Genomic DNA, 14,569 nt, shown 5'->3' on the forward strand with positions numbered 1-14,569 from the left:
AGCTCTTTACACAGACACGTGTGGCAGAGGCACCGCACGCCGAGTATCAGTGCTGAAGTTTTGTACTTCCCAGCTGGCAGGAGACAAAATGGCACCTCAGAAAGCCCAGCTCGAGGCCCTACTCAGCCTTCTGGGTAACTCTGGGTTAGACACTTGATTCTAGCTCTGTTTTTACATCTGTGAAACAAAGAGACTCTGAAGTGTACTAGGAATGAGCAATGCCAGTACATGCATGCATATACAGTGAAAGAGCCACAGCACACGTGTAAGAGAATATAATAGCTATTATTATGTGACTGGCAGTATATTATCAATTTCGCAATAGTAATTGCTGTGTTTGATGACAGATATCTGCAATACCGTACTACATATTAAATGCCAGTCGTTATAACTCTGAGGCAATCACTCCATCCCTGCATTTTAGAGGAGCTGCATGGTACCAGCAAAGGCATTCAGGTCTGCTGCCTCTGGTTTAGCTCCTCCTCCTGCCAGACCTGGCTCCATTCTGTGTGCCACAAGTTTGCTACAAATACCCACATTTCCTGTTTCAAAACTATCAGCTCTTATGCATAGCCCATCATGTAGGTTTAGCTGTTTTTTCCCCTCCTAAGGCATTATTACAGTCCTCCTTTTTTTTTCTCTATGCTTCTTACATTGTTTTCCTTGAAGATATCTTCCAGTTAGTGCTGCTAGCCAGTGTGAAACTTAATTTTCAAAATGTAGAACCTACATTTCAAAACAACAGACACAAGGATTATCAGAGCAGAAGCATTTTTACTGAGATAATGGAGCTCCTACAGATTTTGTGAAAAATCAGCTGATTGCTATGAGACCAAATTTATGATTCACTGTAAGAGGGAAGAGGAGGGAGGCTCAGCTGTTACAGATTCTGTTTGGCAAGGGCCAGCTCCTGATCAACATGATGCACAGCCCAGACTAGCAGCAAGAGTTAGTGCATGGTTGGCCAGAGAACTGCACTCTTGTGTCAAACGATATAAACAGTACAAGTCTGATGCATGAGTATAAATATTTGAGCAAGAAAGCAGGTAGGTAAGCAGTGAATATAGCTCCTGTGTTTATAGTGACAGTGATGGGGTCAAGGCAGAGGGCAGAAGTCCACAGGAGTCCATCAGATGCCAGGCTTCATCACCTCCACCAGCACAGAACTATTTCATTTTCCAAATGTGAGTCTTTTCCCATTCTGCCAAACTAAATGCCCTCTCCAGCTTGCTATGGTATCATCATGAGTAGATCCCCTTCCTTTGGGGAAACTCACGCTACCTCAGATCTTTGACTCACCCCGAGCTGGGTTTATATCTGGAAGAACAAAGGTGAATATTTCTCACAGCACCTGCTGGGCAGGCAAAGCCTTTGCTGCAGAAGCTCCCAGGGGTGTAAAATTCCAACTACTGGTGTGTCTGCTTTCTCAGGCTGGGATTTTGTGGGGAAGGAACCAAGGTGCTTGCTGCATGCCTTTTCTCCTCTGCCTGTTGGCAGCTTCCTGGCTGCTGCAGTCCCCAGCCAGGCAGTGGCCTCCCAGCTGCACTTCTCCCTTCTCCCTCCTCTCCCTGCCCAGGCCGAACTGGAGGCAACACTTCTTATTTTTCTGCAAGAGGCTTAAATCTGCTTTCACCATCTTGGGAGCATAGTATGACTGCAGCCATCGCTGGCTGGGCCTGGCTGCCGCCGTTCATGATGCCCTTTTTATTACCAGATTAGAGGACATTGTCGCGATGTGTATGAGGCCTTTCAGATAAGGCGCTGTACAAGTTCCAGCAGGTTCCAAATATAACAGCGCAGCTTTCACATCCAGCCTACAGGATCAGAGTTTATTTCCCCAATGCAGACAGCTTTGCACTGCCTTCCTGTTAATTAAAGTATTGATTACAATACCACACTGTTTACATGCAAGATTTTGCATGGTCTTGGCCATTCACATGCAAATGAACTTGTAAGCCTTTCTGTGCCCTAAAATCTGCTGATGTCAGTCTTCCAATTCTAACCCCACATTGTAGGACATGTGTCTTTCTATAGCTTAGCTTTGATGCCCCCAAGTCATATTATCTCAATTCTGAGGTTCATTATGATAAATCTTTCACTGGTTTTAAATCAAAAACTTTAATTGTACCGTACTTATTCAGCTTAGGTTTTGGCTCCTGAAGGCAGCAGTTTTAATTGCATCATTTGTATAGTGGCCCAATATGTTTTGGTGTGAAAAGTGCATTTCACGTTTAATTTTGTATTATTTTTCCCATATGTTTTAGTTACAATAAAACTTCAGATGGGAAGTGATGAGGCTTTCCCACTGCTCACTCATTCTCTCTTCAGTGTTTTTTAATGAGCTAAGACCACACTATTTTCTTTTGTTCTCATCAGTTGAGGTTTTAGGGAGCTGTTTATTTGTAGGGTAATTCTTGTATTTATGTAGAGCAAGGCATTAGACATTTTTATCCTCTACTTATTAACAAGCCAGATGGTACCGGCTGCTACCCACACAATTCCAATTATCAGATGGCAAACTGAAATATACGTAGGGCAAATGAGAAGATGTACATTAAAGAAGCATCATGGAGAATTGGCTTCTCAGAGATGTTGATTCACAAAGGGGTACTAGCAATTAGGGTGTGACAGCCTGCTGCTGAATGTACAGTGTTGGCTGGGGGGCACAAGCATTCAGCCTCCAAAATTTTAATACTATCTCCCTCTTTTCTCTATGGAATGAACAATGGATCTTTGAAATCTAATTCAGGTCTTTCATCCTTTTGATTTCTTGTCCACCTTAGAGTGAAGTGTAATATCAAATACTATCAGTAAGTTAAGGTACCCAGAGAGATAGAGAAGACCTGAAAATTAGCATGAAGTTTGTGCATCACCTTACCCTCATGCACTTCTGTGTATGCACCCCAGTAACACAGGAACAGCTCTGACACTGAAATGCAGGATCCAGCAAAGTGTTGCTGTTCCAGGTCTCAAACTGACCTAGAAATTACAATTTACATGTGGATTTTTGCTTAAGGACATCTTTCAAATTCAGGTTTAACTATAATCAGGTCTGGTCATGATTGTTACGGTAAGCTTCATGGTCTTTTAGAAACAACTTTTGTAAATTCAGAACCTGGACCTAGTCCTTACTTAGGGTGAATCGCTACATCAATTACACATACTAACAATAAGGAATGAGTGGTTTAATGGAAGGATTTATAATGCTTTTGATTTTTTCTGCCCAGAAGACACAACCTCTATAGGGAATGTTTTTGGGCAAAAATTGTGCTCTCATGCTTCCTTTATTTTGATATAGAGATTGTATACATGAGTTGGCTGGGAAGATGGTGAATTAGGCAGGGAACTTTTTGTGTGACATTTCATTTCTTTTTCTGTTCTGGCTCAAGCTGAAAGCACTAACCCAAATCAAACTGTGGAGGAATTGATGTCCTCAGGTCAGATCTGCTAAAGTAAAAAGTTATTTAAGCTAAAGTAATGGCTTTCTAAAGTCCTTCAGTTGTTCATATGGGCTACTACAAGGTTAATCATCTTTGTGAGTGGATTTTGCAGAAGTTGGAATGTGAAGCATTTCAGATTGTCTCTGGTTTCTTTTTCTATTATCCAATCAAGAGACCACCATCTCTTTCAATAGCTGCTCTCACAATGCCAGGGAAAAGGTACTCTCCTTGCAGCTGTTCCTGACTCTAACACTTATAACCTACAGATCTTGGGGAAGTCTCTTAACAGGATGAGTGTGAAAAACAAATCTGCATGGTTTAAACACCATTTACACTTCAAACAATTTACTATGTGCAAATGGTGCATGTGCAGATTCTCAATTCTATTAACAGAGAAATGAAAGATTTATGCAACCATTTGTCTGTCATTTGTTTACACAAGTGTACAAATCTGCAACTGTGAAGAAGCTGGTGCTTCTTCTCTCTCACCTTTCATCTGTGAAATGGGGAGACTAATAATGTTCCTTTCATCTTGCTATTAGCAGTAGACTTAAGCAAGGTCTGAAGTGGTCTCTAGGATGATCTCAATGAGATCCTAACTGTAAATCAGTGAAACAGCCATTCACAGTGTCTTGAGGAGTTAAGACAAAGCTTTTGTACCTGGCTTACCAGCAACAGAACAAAAAAACAAACAAATACTAAAATAACAAAAACAAGGGCAAACCAAACAAAAAACTAAAACCAACCAACCAAACAAACAACAACAACAACCATTGTCCAGTGCTTGTTCAAGAAATGTTAATTCCAGTGAAAGTGTTCCAATGTCTACTTTGTGTTACCCATGTTCCTGAAAAAGGTTAAGCAAAATAGAGGGATCCAAAATAAGCACCTCCTTCAAGCTCCAAGCAACTGTCAATCTCTCCCAGTCTACACAATTGCCATGGAGGTTCACCTTTTTGCTACAGCTCTTTAAAATCTGCAAGGCCAAACTTTGATTTGGTTTCTCAAAATAAGAAAGCAAACACTGGATCAGATGCTTGAAGATCACTGACATCCAAATTATTGTCAGGCCTGGATTGCAAAGATGTGATTCAATAGCTGAACATCTGTGTACTCGCTCACGTAGAGTTTCTGTTTCACCCACAAGCAGCTGTGGAATAGACAGGCAAAATTCTCTACATGGTGATAATTACAGTGTGCATTACAAAGGAGGCATAGTCAGAAGAGCATGCAATCAGTTCAGGGTTTTTTAACTTTGGAACAGGGCAACCCTGCTAGATCCAAGGCTAATATACATAAAATAGGTTTATCAGCCAAAATAGATTAACATTTAGTCAGATCTGAACAAGATTAGGAAATTTACTTATTGAGCAGGAAACTTCTCCTAAGGTAAATTTTTCCAGTCTTGGTTTTGCTTCCATAGAAGCAATGGTTTAAAACTACCCCAGGCAGCCAAATTCTTCTAGAGACTGAAATATGATTGATTCTCTATAGATTTGCAACTCACTTTAATATGCTTTTATTGCTCACTACACGTACCTGCCTGCTGTATCTTAGGCAGTGGCATTAGCCATTGTATTATTATTACTTACCACCAGTTTAGTGGTGACAGCTGAGCATCCTTGTCAGAGCTCGTGGTCTTTCAATCTCTTATGTTCTTTCAGTCTCTTGGTCACATCTTTGTATGAACACTATTGCAGACAGGGGAAAAAAATATCTTAGATTGAAATCTTTCTCTCACCCAAGGCAAGCAGCAAACCTATAAAGTAGGGCTTAAATGAGATAAAATGGGGTTTAATTAATGCATAAGCCATGCTTGCTTCTACAGGACTGCCTTTTCCCTACATTCTGGATCTATGAGCTTAACTTTCTTTTTCATTGCTATAAACTGAAAAGCATTCAAGTATGAAACTGTGCCTTCCTTGGGTTAATTCTGACACTTTGAATTGTTTCTTCAAGGTTAACATACAAATATGAGTGCGCTAGTGTGACACTTTGGGGATCACTGTTCACAGAGAAAGAAAGCACAGTCTCACCCAGGTAAACAGAGCAGCCTAGACTACGGCACGAGTTTATATATCATAAACTGTAAAAATTATGTCAAAGTATAAGAAGACTAAACTATGTCAGGAGTTCAAATCCTGCATGTTATTGTAAAATGGCTGCAATTTATTATCACATCATTTTCTGGTACAGTAATGACTACACAGCAAATTCCTTTCTTAAGCAGTAGTTTGGTTCACGTGTTTACATGAGGAGTGTGATGAAGAAAAGTCAAATTTCTAGTGTTTCTTTATGAACAGCAAGTCCTGTTTTTGCATCTGAAATATTCATCAACTGTATTTTACTCATTATCTAAACAGGTTCCAAAATTTCAGAAATTTTTCTCTGAGGGAAGATACTAGGCACAGCAAGACTTGTGAGGAAAAAAACCTGATAAGTCACTATAAAAGCAAACCAGCTGTCAAGGTTTTGCTCATTCCCTTCATAGGAAGCTGTGGAAAAGCATTGTTTGGATAGAATGATTGTAAATCTGGGACTGTGGCATTACATGATGTGTACAGGAGGAAAATAAGGAAATGGGAGGTTTAATTTAAAGGAAAGAATTAATTTAAAGGAAAACCCATTGGAGAGGGAGAGAGAGTGAGCTGAAGAGCGGTAATGGGAGCCCTGCTTCTGCCTGCAGTCAGAGCCAGGTGGAAGATTAAGGCTGCTCATGAGCTAAGGAGAACTGGTCACTACTGAGCCTAAATATAATTTTTAACATACCTGGCAGGAAGCTCTGTAGGCAGCAGGCACCTACTGATGATGCTGGGTGCTTATAGCACAGGATATCCAGCATCAACAATGTTGCAGGCTCCCTACTGGGAAAAGCCTGTGGGGTGTGTTCAGGCAGCCTCCAGCTCCCAGGAGAGACAGACTGGGTTTGCTGGCACAGGGACAGATCTGTGGTGCCCAGGTTTGATCCAGATGGCAACCTCCTTGCCTACAGCCTACAGAGAAACTTTGGTCCGTCATTGACTGTGCACACAGATGAGTCTCTCAGTGTCACTTGAGACTCATGGCAGCAGTCCCCAAAGGGGCTTGTAGCAATTCACAGAGTGTTTCAAAAAGACAGACCCAAATTCATCCCAAACGTCTCCAGAAGTGTCTTCTTCCACTGAGGTCACTGCTGCCATGATTCTCTTTTTGAAGTCATCCGGATTAGTCACTAATGGTGGCACAAAACCACTTGGATGTACCCTCACATGAAAAAGTTGCAGGATGTAATGTTAAAATTGGGTCTATCTTTTTGAAACACCCTGTACAGTAGGTGTAGCTGGGATTCATTCCCTTCTATTTTAAATCCCACAGAGATTTAAAACAAACAAACAAACACAACAAAAACCCCACAAAAACAACAAAAAAATAAAACAACACACAGAGAACAAAAATTCAGAAATATGCTTAAACATGTTAGTGTGAGTTGCACACAGTTGTTCTGTTGACCTTAATGGCACTATTCACATGCCTGCAGCCAGGCATGTGCTGAAGTACATTGCTGAATCAGCTCTTATGCAGATTCTAAAACATAACAGTGATTTCTGCAATCAAGGCCAGTGCCAAGCTCTGGTACACCCCTGCCTAGAGTCAAGATATTAGACCATTGCTCCTGTGTGTAGTAGCTGGCATTGCAGCTCCTCTTCCCAGGCCTGCTGAAGATGAGCAGGAAGCATCCACACAAATTGGCTCATGCCAGTTCTTTAATAATTCATGTATTTTTGCTCTCTTCTATAGTTAATGAACCTCCCCCACTCTCACCCTCACTCTCTCTCCCTCTCCCATTCAGTCAGTTTGTTGTGGTTTCATGTATCTAATCCATCTGTCACTCGATTATAGCTATCGAGCACCTGTTATGGATTTCTAGAGTTTCATTCAAGCTGTTGACAAGTTATTCACAAATTGGCCCTTGTCACACTGTCATCATGTGGAGTGCACTTTAGAGAATTCTTTTGGGTACACAAAATAATGAACAGAAGACAGCAAGGCTTGTAAATTAAGCAGTTTCTTGTCCCCGATATTTAAAAAGCTGTTAACAGATTGGAAGTTTCTTGTGGCAGTATATTTTTCAAGCCCTTTTCTTAAAATATTTTGTCTTCTCCATCCAGACCCTTTTGCATGAATAATCACAACACAACTTGCTTGAGTTGTCAGGGCAAGCAATGTTGACAATGACACCTTATTTTATACAGCTTATGTTGCAGCTGTGACAAGTTGATCATTGCTTCCTCTGCACAGTCCTCTTTGCCTACACTGCTTTGTTATTAGCAGGGAAAGCAGAAGGTGGGTTGGCTGGCCAGCCCCCATTAGATGCAAAGCTGTTCTCCTCAGGTAGTTATTTGTTTTATTCTGCCCTGGAAGACACCAGGAAAAAATCAGGTATTGGGGGCAACAAAGGTGACTGCCCAAGAGGGAAGCATCTCCTAAACAAAGCAGGCCCTTAAGAAAAGTTAAGGTTAAAAGGAGGTTCAGCTGTGTCTTGAAAAATTCTCACTTTCCTAAGAAGATTTCAAAAATCTCAGTACCAGAAGGTCTAGAAATAAACAGTTTTTCACCCAGTTTTTACATCTGCTTCTGTACAGTTGTTGCTTACTCCTTACTCCTTAGACTTCTGTTGCACACTCTTCATGTAACTCTTGGCTTCTGTCTGGTTTTGAGTGCGTAGTAAGGACCCTGAAAGTAATGTGGCACTAGGATAACATAAGCTAAAAGAGAATTCTAAAATATTTTCGCAGTGCAGCATGTTGGTGGTAGAGAAGAATGCATTTGCAAATAAAGATAGAGTGATTGATATGTTTGCAGTAACAAAATGAGTTATTTATGTGCAACTTGGCTCAAAACAAGTAAATGTAGTGCATGCATATCTGTATATTTAAATCTATTTTGCATCAATAAACATATGTACACTTTTCTAGAGAAGTCTGCAAATCTTTCAAATAAGATTCCATGGCTTCAGTGTTTCAAGCTTAGAAGAGGACTGTTTTTTTTTTTCCAAATTCAGAAGAACAGAAGCTCAGGTTTAGCAATTGCCTTGTCCAGATAGAATGCTAATGTAGCACTCGAAAATCATCTGGTAACTGCAAAGGAGCAGATTAGATTTCTTACTGCTTAGGGGTTTGATGTAAGATACATTATCCTTTGTGGTTTCACAGGGAGAAATCCCGCTGATCTGATCATTGCTCTGGTAAACCAATAGGTGGCAGGACTTCAAAGCAAACTGTGAAATAATAAAGTGTTTCATTATAACAAAGCATAAAATAGAACGTGCAGCTGTGTCAATAGTTAGTTAGTAGCTTAATAGTTAACTCAGAAATACTTTTTAGAGTTTTTTTTAATATGTTTATAATTACTCAAAGTCAAATCTGTGAACTGCAGTTCAGATGCTCATAAAAACTCCCAATTCAAAAAAGCAAAGTTTCAGGGGAGCTATGGGGTAAGTTTGCAAGGGCATTTAGGTATTAGAGGATGCTGATAGGCACTCTTGATTTTTAAAGCACGTAAGATTCAGATTCACAGAAATACTTAAATATACTTATGCAGACATGATACTGATCACCTTTAAGGACCTCAGCATAAAGAGGTTATGATAATAAATTCCATTTTCAAAAGCAATTTGTTTCCTTCGAGTCAGATCATAAGATCAAGTTAGGAACCTGAAGAGGCTTCATTGAGAGTTTTAAAACCACATCACAGTGAAACCATCAGTTATAATATCTTCCCACCTGCTGTTGTCCAACACATTCTGATCAGCCTAAGCAGAACTCCAGCAACACAGCGATGACCTGCACTAAGCCCTGCCTCAGACAGAGGTCCTGCAAGCCCTCACACCGGGGTTTTAGCTTTGGGTACCAAAACAATCCTTTCATCAGTGTCTTACCCATCCAGCAGTGTCCTCAGCATCCCTGAGGCATGCTCTCTTCTAGGACCACTGACAGAAAAGTAAGTACAGGCCATCTCTAGGTGGAAGGAAAGCCCAACTCCAGCCTATGTGACAGCTGAGGGATAATGAGAATAATAGAATAAGCTCAGCATAGATGGCTTTCAAGACAGGCAGAGGTTTTGACAACTAGGGCACAGGCTGCTTAAGTAGTTGACTTGGCTGCATTGCCCACGTCCGGCAGAGAGCTCGCAGCCAAGGATCCTGAGCGAGAAGAGCCACCTCTAAACTGGCATCACATCAGTTGCTGAGACACATAAGCCCCATTCTTCAGCCTTGCACTATTGGCTAATTTAGGCAGCTCCCTGCTCAGCTGTTTGCCTGAAAAAGCTGAAAATCCCTTTCTTACAAGCTTAACAATTCCCGTGTAGGGATCCCGAGCTCCAAACAAGCACTCAAGTTGGTGCTGAAATTCCAAGCTGCAAGCAGACGAGGAGTTGTGTTGTGCTCCTCTGCCAAACAACGCTGAAAACCGTCTAAATAAATCCCTTCAAATCCTAAATCTTGCCGGTTGTGAGGAAACTATGCTAGAGGGGCTTAAATCACTTTTGAAAATGTTGTAGGATCCTAAGGCACTTATGTGCCTTTGAAAAATTTACCCTTAAAATGGAGATGCTGAAAAGTGATTTCCTTCCCAAGTACCACTGTTAACTTTGTGAAATTATTCCTGAATTGTGCATGAATAAAAATTATTAATAGAAATAAGAGTATCACCATCTGTCTAAATAAAAAGGAATCATAAAACAGGCCCAAAACCATACTGTTGTTTGGGCTTTTCCAATGAATCATTTTAAAATATTTAGGTTTTCATTCGCTTTAGGAAAAAAACATAGTGTGTCCCTTCAAATTTTTTTTAATATATAAAACTGATCTATTTTCTAAGTATCTCTGGTGGATGGTTTGATCATTTGCTTAAAGGATGCTGGTAATGAGAATATCTTGGCCATTTAAATTGTTTTCTTGGGTGATGCCAAAAAGAAGTCTTAGGTGTTTCATAACTTCTGAAGAATTTTACTGTAAGAACATTTCCTACACCCCAAGTCTAATTTTTGTATGAAAATATAATAAATGTCTATAAAAATGATACATTTTACCTCAATTTCAGGTGGTGTTAGTCTTTTGTCTTCAACGATGTATTCCTTCCTACCCTGAAATGATTCAAGGAGTAAATAGTTTCATCCTCAGAAGCAGTCATTGAAGGTCACTGACAGAACTGGATAAGTTTGGACTAGATTCAGGTGTTGCAACCATTGAAAAATCAGTGCAACTTTCTTCTTTGTATATGCTCCTGATGTTACTGCATTTCCATAAGATGCACGTGCGGTGGGATATGATGCTGAACAGAAGGCTTGTCTTACTATTGCTTAGTTGCCTGCTCTCTTGAGCAAAGGCAGCTTGTGCACATCTACTCATTTCTGTCAAATACCTTTTTTACCAGCTCTCAAGCAAAAAAATGGGCTTTTTTCCTTAATAATTTGAGCCTCTTCTATGGTCATGTATATGAATATCCTACACCTATTGTCATCTCTAGCATGCCCCAAACTCTACAACCCATCCTCCACCTCACATCCCACTTCCATGGTGTCTATTCCCCTTAAAAATATCATTTTTGACTCTTTAGGAAAGCCAGCACTGCCAAAGCGATGTGCTCTGTTCTCTCCTGCAGCCCATGTGCCAACTCAAACCAGAGCTGCCTCAGAGAAGGAGAATCTGTGAGAAGGTCGGTAGGACAGAGCAGAGGGGAAAAACGAGCCAAAAAAAAAAAAAAAAAAATCTTAGATCTTCTCCTGCTCTGAAGATTTATTGAGTCTTTCCTGTATATCACTGCTTTAAGCACTATTGGTCTAAGTAGTTGTCTCATTGAGCCATACAGGCAGTCATGGGGCTGAGGTGGCGTTGTGCTATTTCCTCCATCCGACAGGTACAATCTCTTCCCACAACTGGTTCCATTTGCTTCTCTTGTTACTGAAGAGATGCTTGTTCCCATATAAGCTGGCATGCTCTGAGAAATTCTGTGTAGTCTTTCTTTTACAGAGCCTGTGTGCGTAGATCTCTGAAGGCATACAGTACATCTTTGACTTTCCATTGAACAAAGGCTCCCAAATTTATTGTTCAGGAATACCTGTGGGGGGAAAAATATCCGACTTGCCTTTTGACATGTACTATAAAAAGACCTATTTAGTGAGAAATAGCTTATGCGCACAAAATAAAAATATGCTGTATCAGTTTTTTTCTTTGGGGATTAGCAAGAGAAAATTGATTTATCTGTGGTGGTGTTTACACCCCTGAGCCCATAGAAAATCGAAACTCCAGATTACACCCAGGTAAGGGTTTTAAAATATGTGTAAATGTGTAAATATTTTTTTTTCTAGTTAATATTGCTAAATTTAAGGCTCACATTAACTACTTGCTCATAAATGTCTATAAAAAAACTAAAATCCTATTATCATTTTAATAAACATTAAAATAAATGTTTGTTATGGTGCTTATTTTACCCTCTTTTATTCAGCTACCGACCACAGTCTTAGATGGAGAGGTTCAAAGTAATGCAAAAATGTAGCACCTGAGGACTAGCACTACAGGATATTTCAAAAAGATGGGCCAACTGAAAATCACACTGCTTTGAAATTGTGTCCATCTTTTTGAAACACCCTGTATTTCTATGCAGTTGGCAGCATGGATCACAGCTTACTAATATATGTATGTATGTATATGTATGCTTATGTTCATTGAGCAACTACCATATATACATTAGTTACAGTGGTTTCATAGCTTTATATATAAATATAAATAAATATATTTTGATTCTGATGAAAATTATTGTGATTATCACTGTGTCTTAGACAGTTGTCAATACTTGCACAAATAGGACCAGATCAGAATGGTAAATTCTTGCCCATTCTGCACAATGATGTATAAAAAATACGGAAATCCACACAAGAATGACGAATCAGGCTTGTCAGAGGAATATTGACTCATTAGTGGGCCAGGTGTACAGGAAGACAAGTGCATTTTTCTGATAAAAAATTGGTGTCTTTTAAAGCCACTCTATATTTATTCTAACTCAGTTGCATAAGAGCACGACATTAAAATCAGTCAGGTAACAGTAAGATCCTCTTTCAATTACTTCTCATATCAAAAAGCTGCATTTCCAAATAAATTCGCTTGCAAAAAGCTTTCACTGTATCTACTCATTGACCTTTCAGCAAACATAGGGTGAGTTGCCATTAAAGGTTTTTTAGGACATCATTGATGAGTGCAATTTTTTTACTTTAATTTTCATGCTACTTTGCTTTTGACTGTGCACCAGGGATATTTTTAGATTATTGATGACTGCACCATCTGGCTGTATTCTATTAATACCAATATAACTGAGTTTTGCAGACTCTTTCTCCTTCAGTTCAGACCTTTAGGCAACATATCCTTCCACAGCTACTGCAGGTACTCTAGGGTGAATGACCCCTTTCTGCATTACGCTCAGAAAGAATTTGCTTGTGTTTTCAGCAGTATTTCTACCTGCACTTTCTGACAGCTGGGACTAAGGGACTTCAAAATAAGAGGACAGAAACAGATTTCAAGGTTAATTGTTTTGTATCCTCGACTCATGAATCCATCTGGATTTTGCTGAATGCAGAAGCATCATGGTTGGGTGTTTAGTGATGGTGTCATGGTCCAAAGAGATACCAAAGGACCTTGCCCAGTGTGAGGAGCTGCAAGAGGGACCTCACCAAGGGAGCGGAAGTTCCGTGTCAGATGTGTCGGTCCAATGGTGGAGCTGGACATGGAGAATTTCTGTTTGGCCTTCAATAGGTTGATCAGAAAACAAAGCAGAGAGTCTGGTTTGTTTTTTTTTTTTTTTCTTAAACTCTTTTCCTCATGGTTTCAAACCACCACCTTAAGAGAAGTGTTCAAATATTTCAGTGCTCACTGCTTTTCTTTTAAGACTTAGACTGACCCACCTATTTAGTTTTTAAGTTCTGGCTATGTTACATGCTATTTCAAGTGCTACCATTGTTTTTTAAAAAAGCCATAGTCATCCAGAGAAATCATAAGAAATATGGATTAAACTCTTTACAACCTAGTTACACTCAATGCTGTACTTTGTTTTCACTGGTAATAAAGCACTTGTTTAACCATAATTTTATAATCCTTAGAACTGTGATGTTTTCATTACTTTTTTTCTGAGAATCAATCCTTGAAAGCAAAAATTTGTTGACACAAGTTGTTTTGATAGCACTGTGTTGAGTTACAGAGCTAGTGAAAGTGAATTGGAAATAAATAGTGAATGTCCTGCTTCTGCTGCAATCTATGTGCTAAGGAATTATTTTTAAATGAATATGCAAAAACCCCACAGAATTGTTGTAGGAAATTTATTAAGAGAGAAAAGGATGAATTAAAAATTTTTAAAAGTGCCATGAATGATTTCTCAAGCTCAATTCAGAACAAAAACCAACACTGTACTGGAATTATGTTACCTAGATAATACATGTGTGTCAAGATATGCAGATAGACAGATAGCAACCCTTTTTAGGGAGCTGACAACAGGACTTGAAATGAGGGTATTTCTGCTGTGTGAGCTGCAGAACAAAGTCCATTATCTGAGAGCAGGAGCAAGGCTTTACCAACTTTTATTCAGCCACAGAGGAGAAACAGTTGGCTAAAAACATAGCACCGTATCTTTGTGTTGGTTATAAGCCCCTGACTATAATTCTTATGGAAATTATTTTTATCTTCTCTAAAGGGAAAATGTTTTGGAAACTCCCTGTGGGTTTCTCAGTCTGTTAGTTCATTATATGGATTACTCCTGCAGTGTTTTGGGCTCCCACACTCTGGATTGAGTTGTGATTCTATATCTATCTGCATTTCTTTATTTCGCTGCCTTTTTCTTTCTCCAACCCATATTTTTCCCCACTGGGAAGTAAATTGTTTCATATTTTTCATTTGAAGCTAAGGCTCCTTGAAAGACTTCCATTGAGTTTTTCCAAATCAGGTTCCATTAGCAGAACAAAAATGAAAACAATTCCTGCTGTGGTGAGCCTTAAGAAATGGGTTGTGTAATGAACCAAGACAATGGGTGATTGACAGTCAAGAATTCAGTTGGCTTTAGCCCATTTAATGAAGCCAGGACACATATGAAAAAAAAATCACTAGC

This window comes from Streptopelia decaocto (genome assembly GCF_964273445.1).
Source record: "Streptopelia decaocto genome assembly, chromosome: 2".
NCBI classification, from domain to species: Eukaryota; Metazoa; Chordata; class Aves; order Columbiformes; family Columbidae; genus Streptopelia; species Streptopelia decaocto.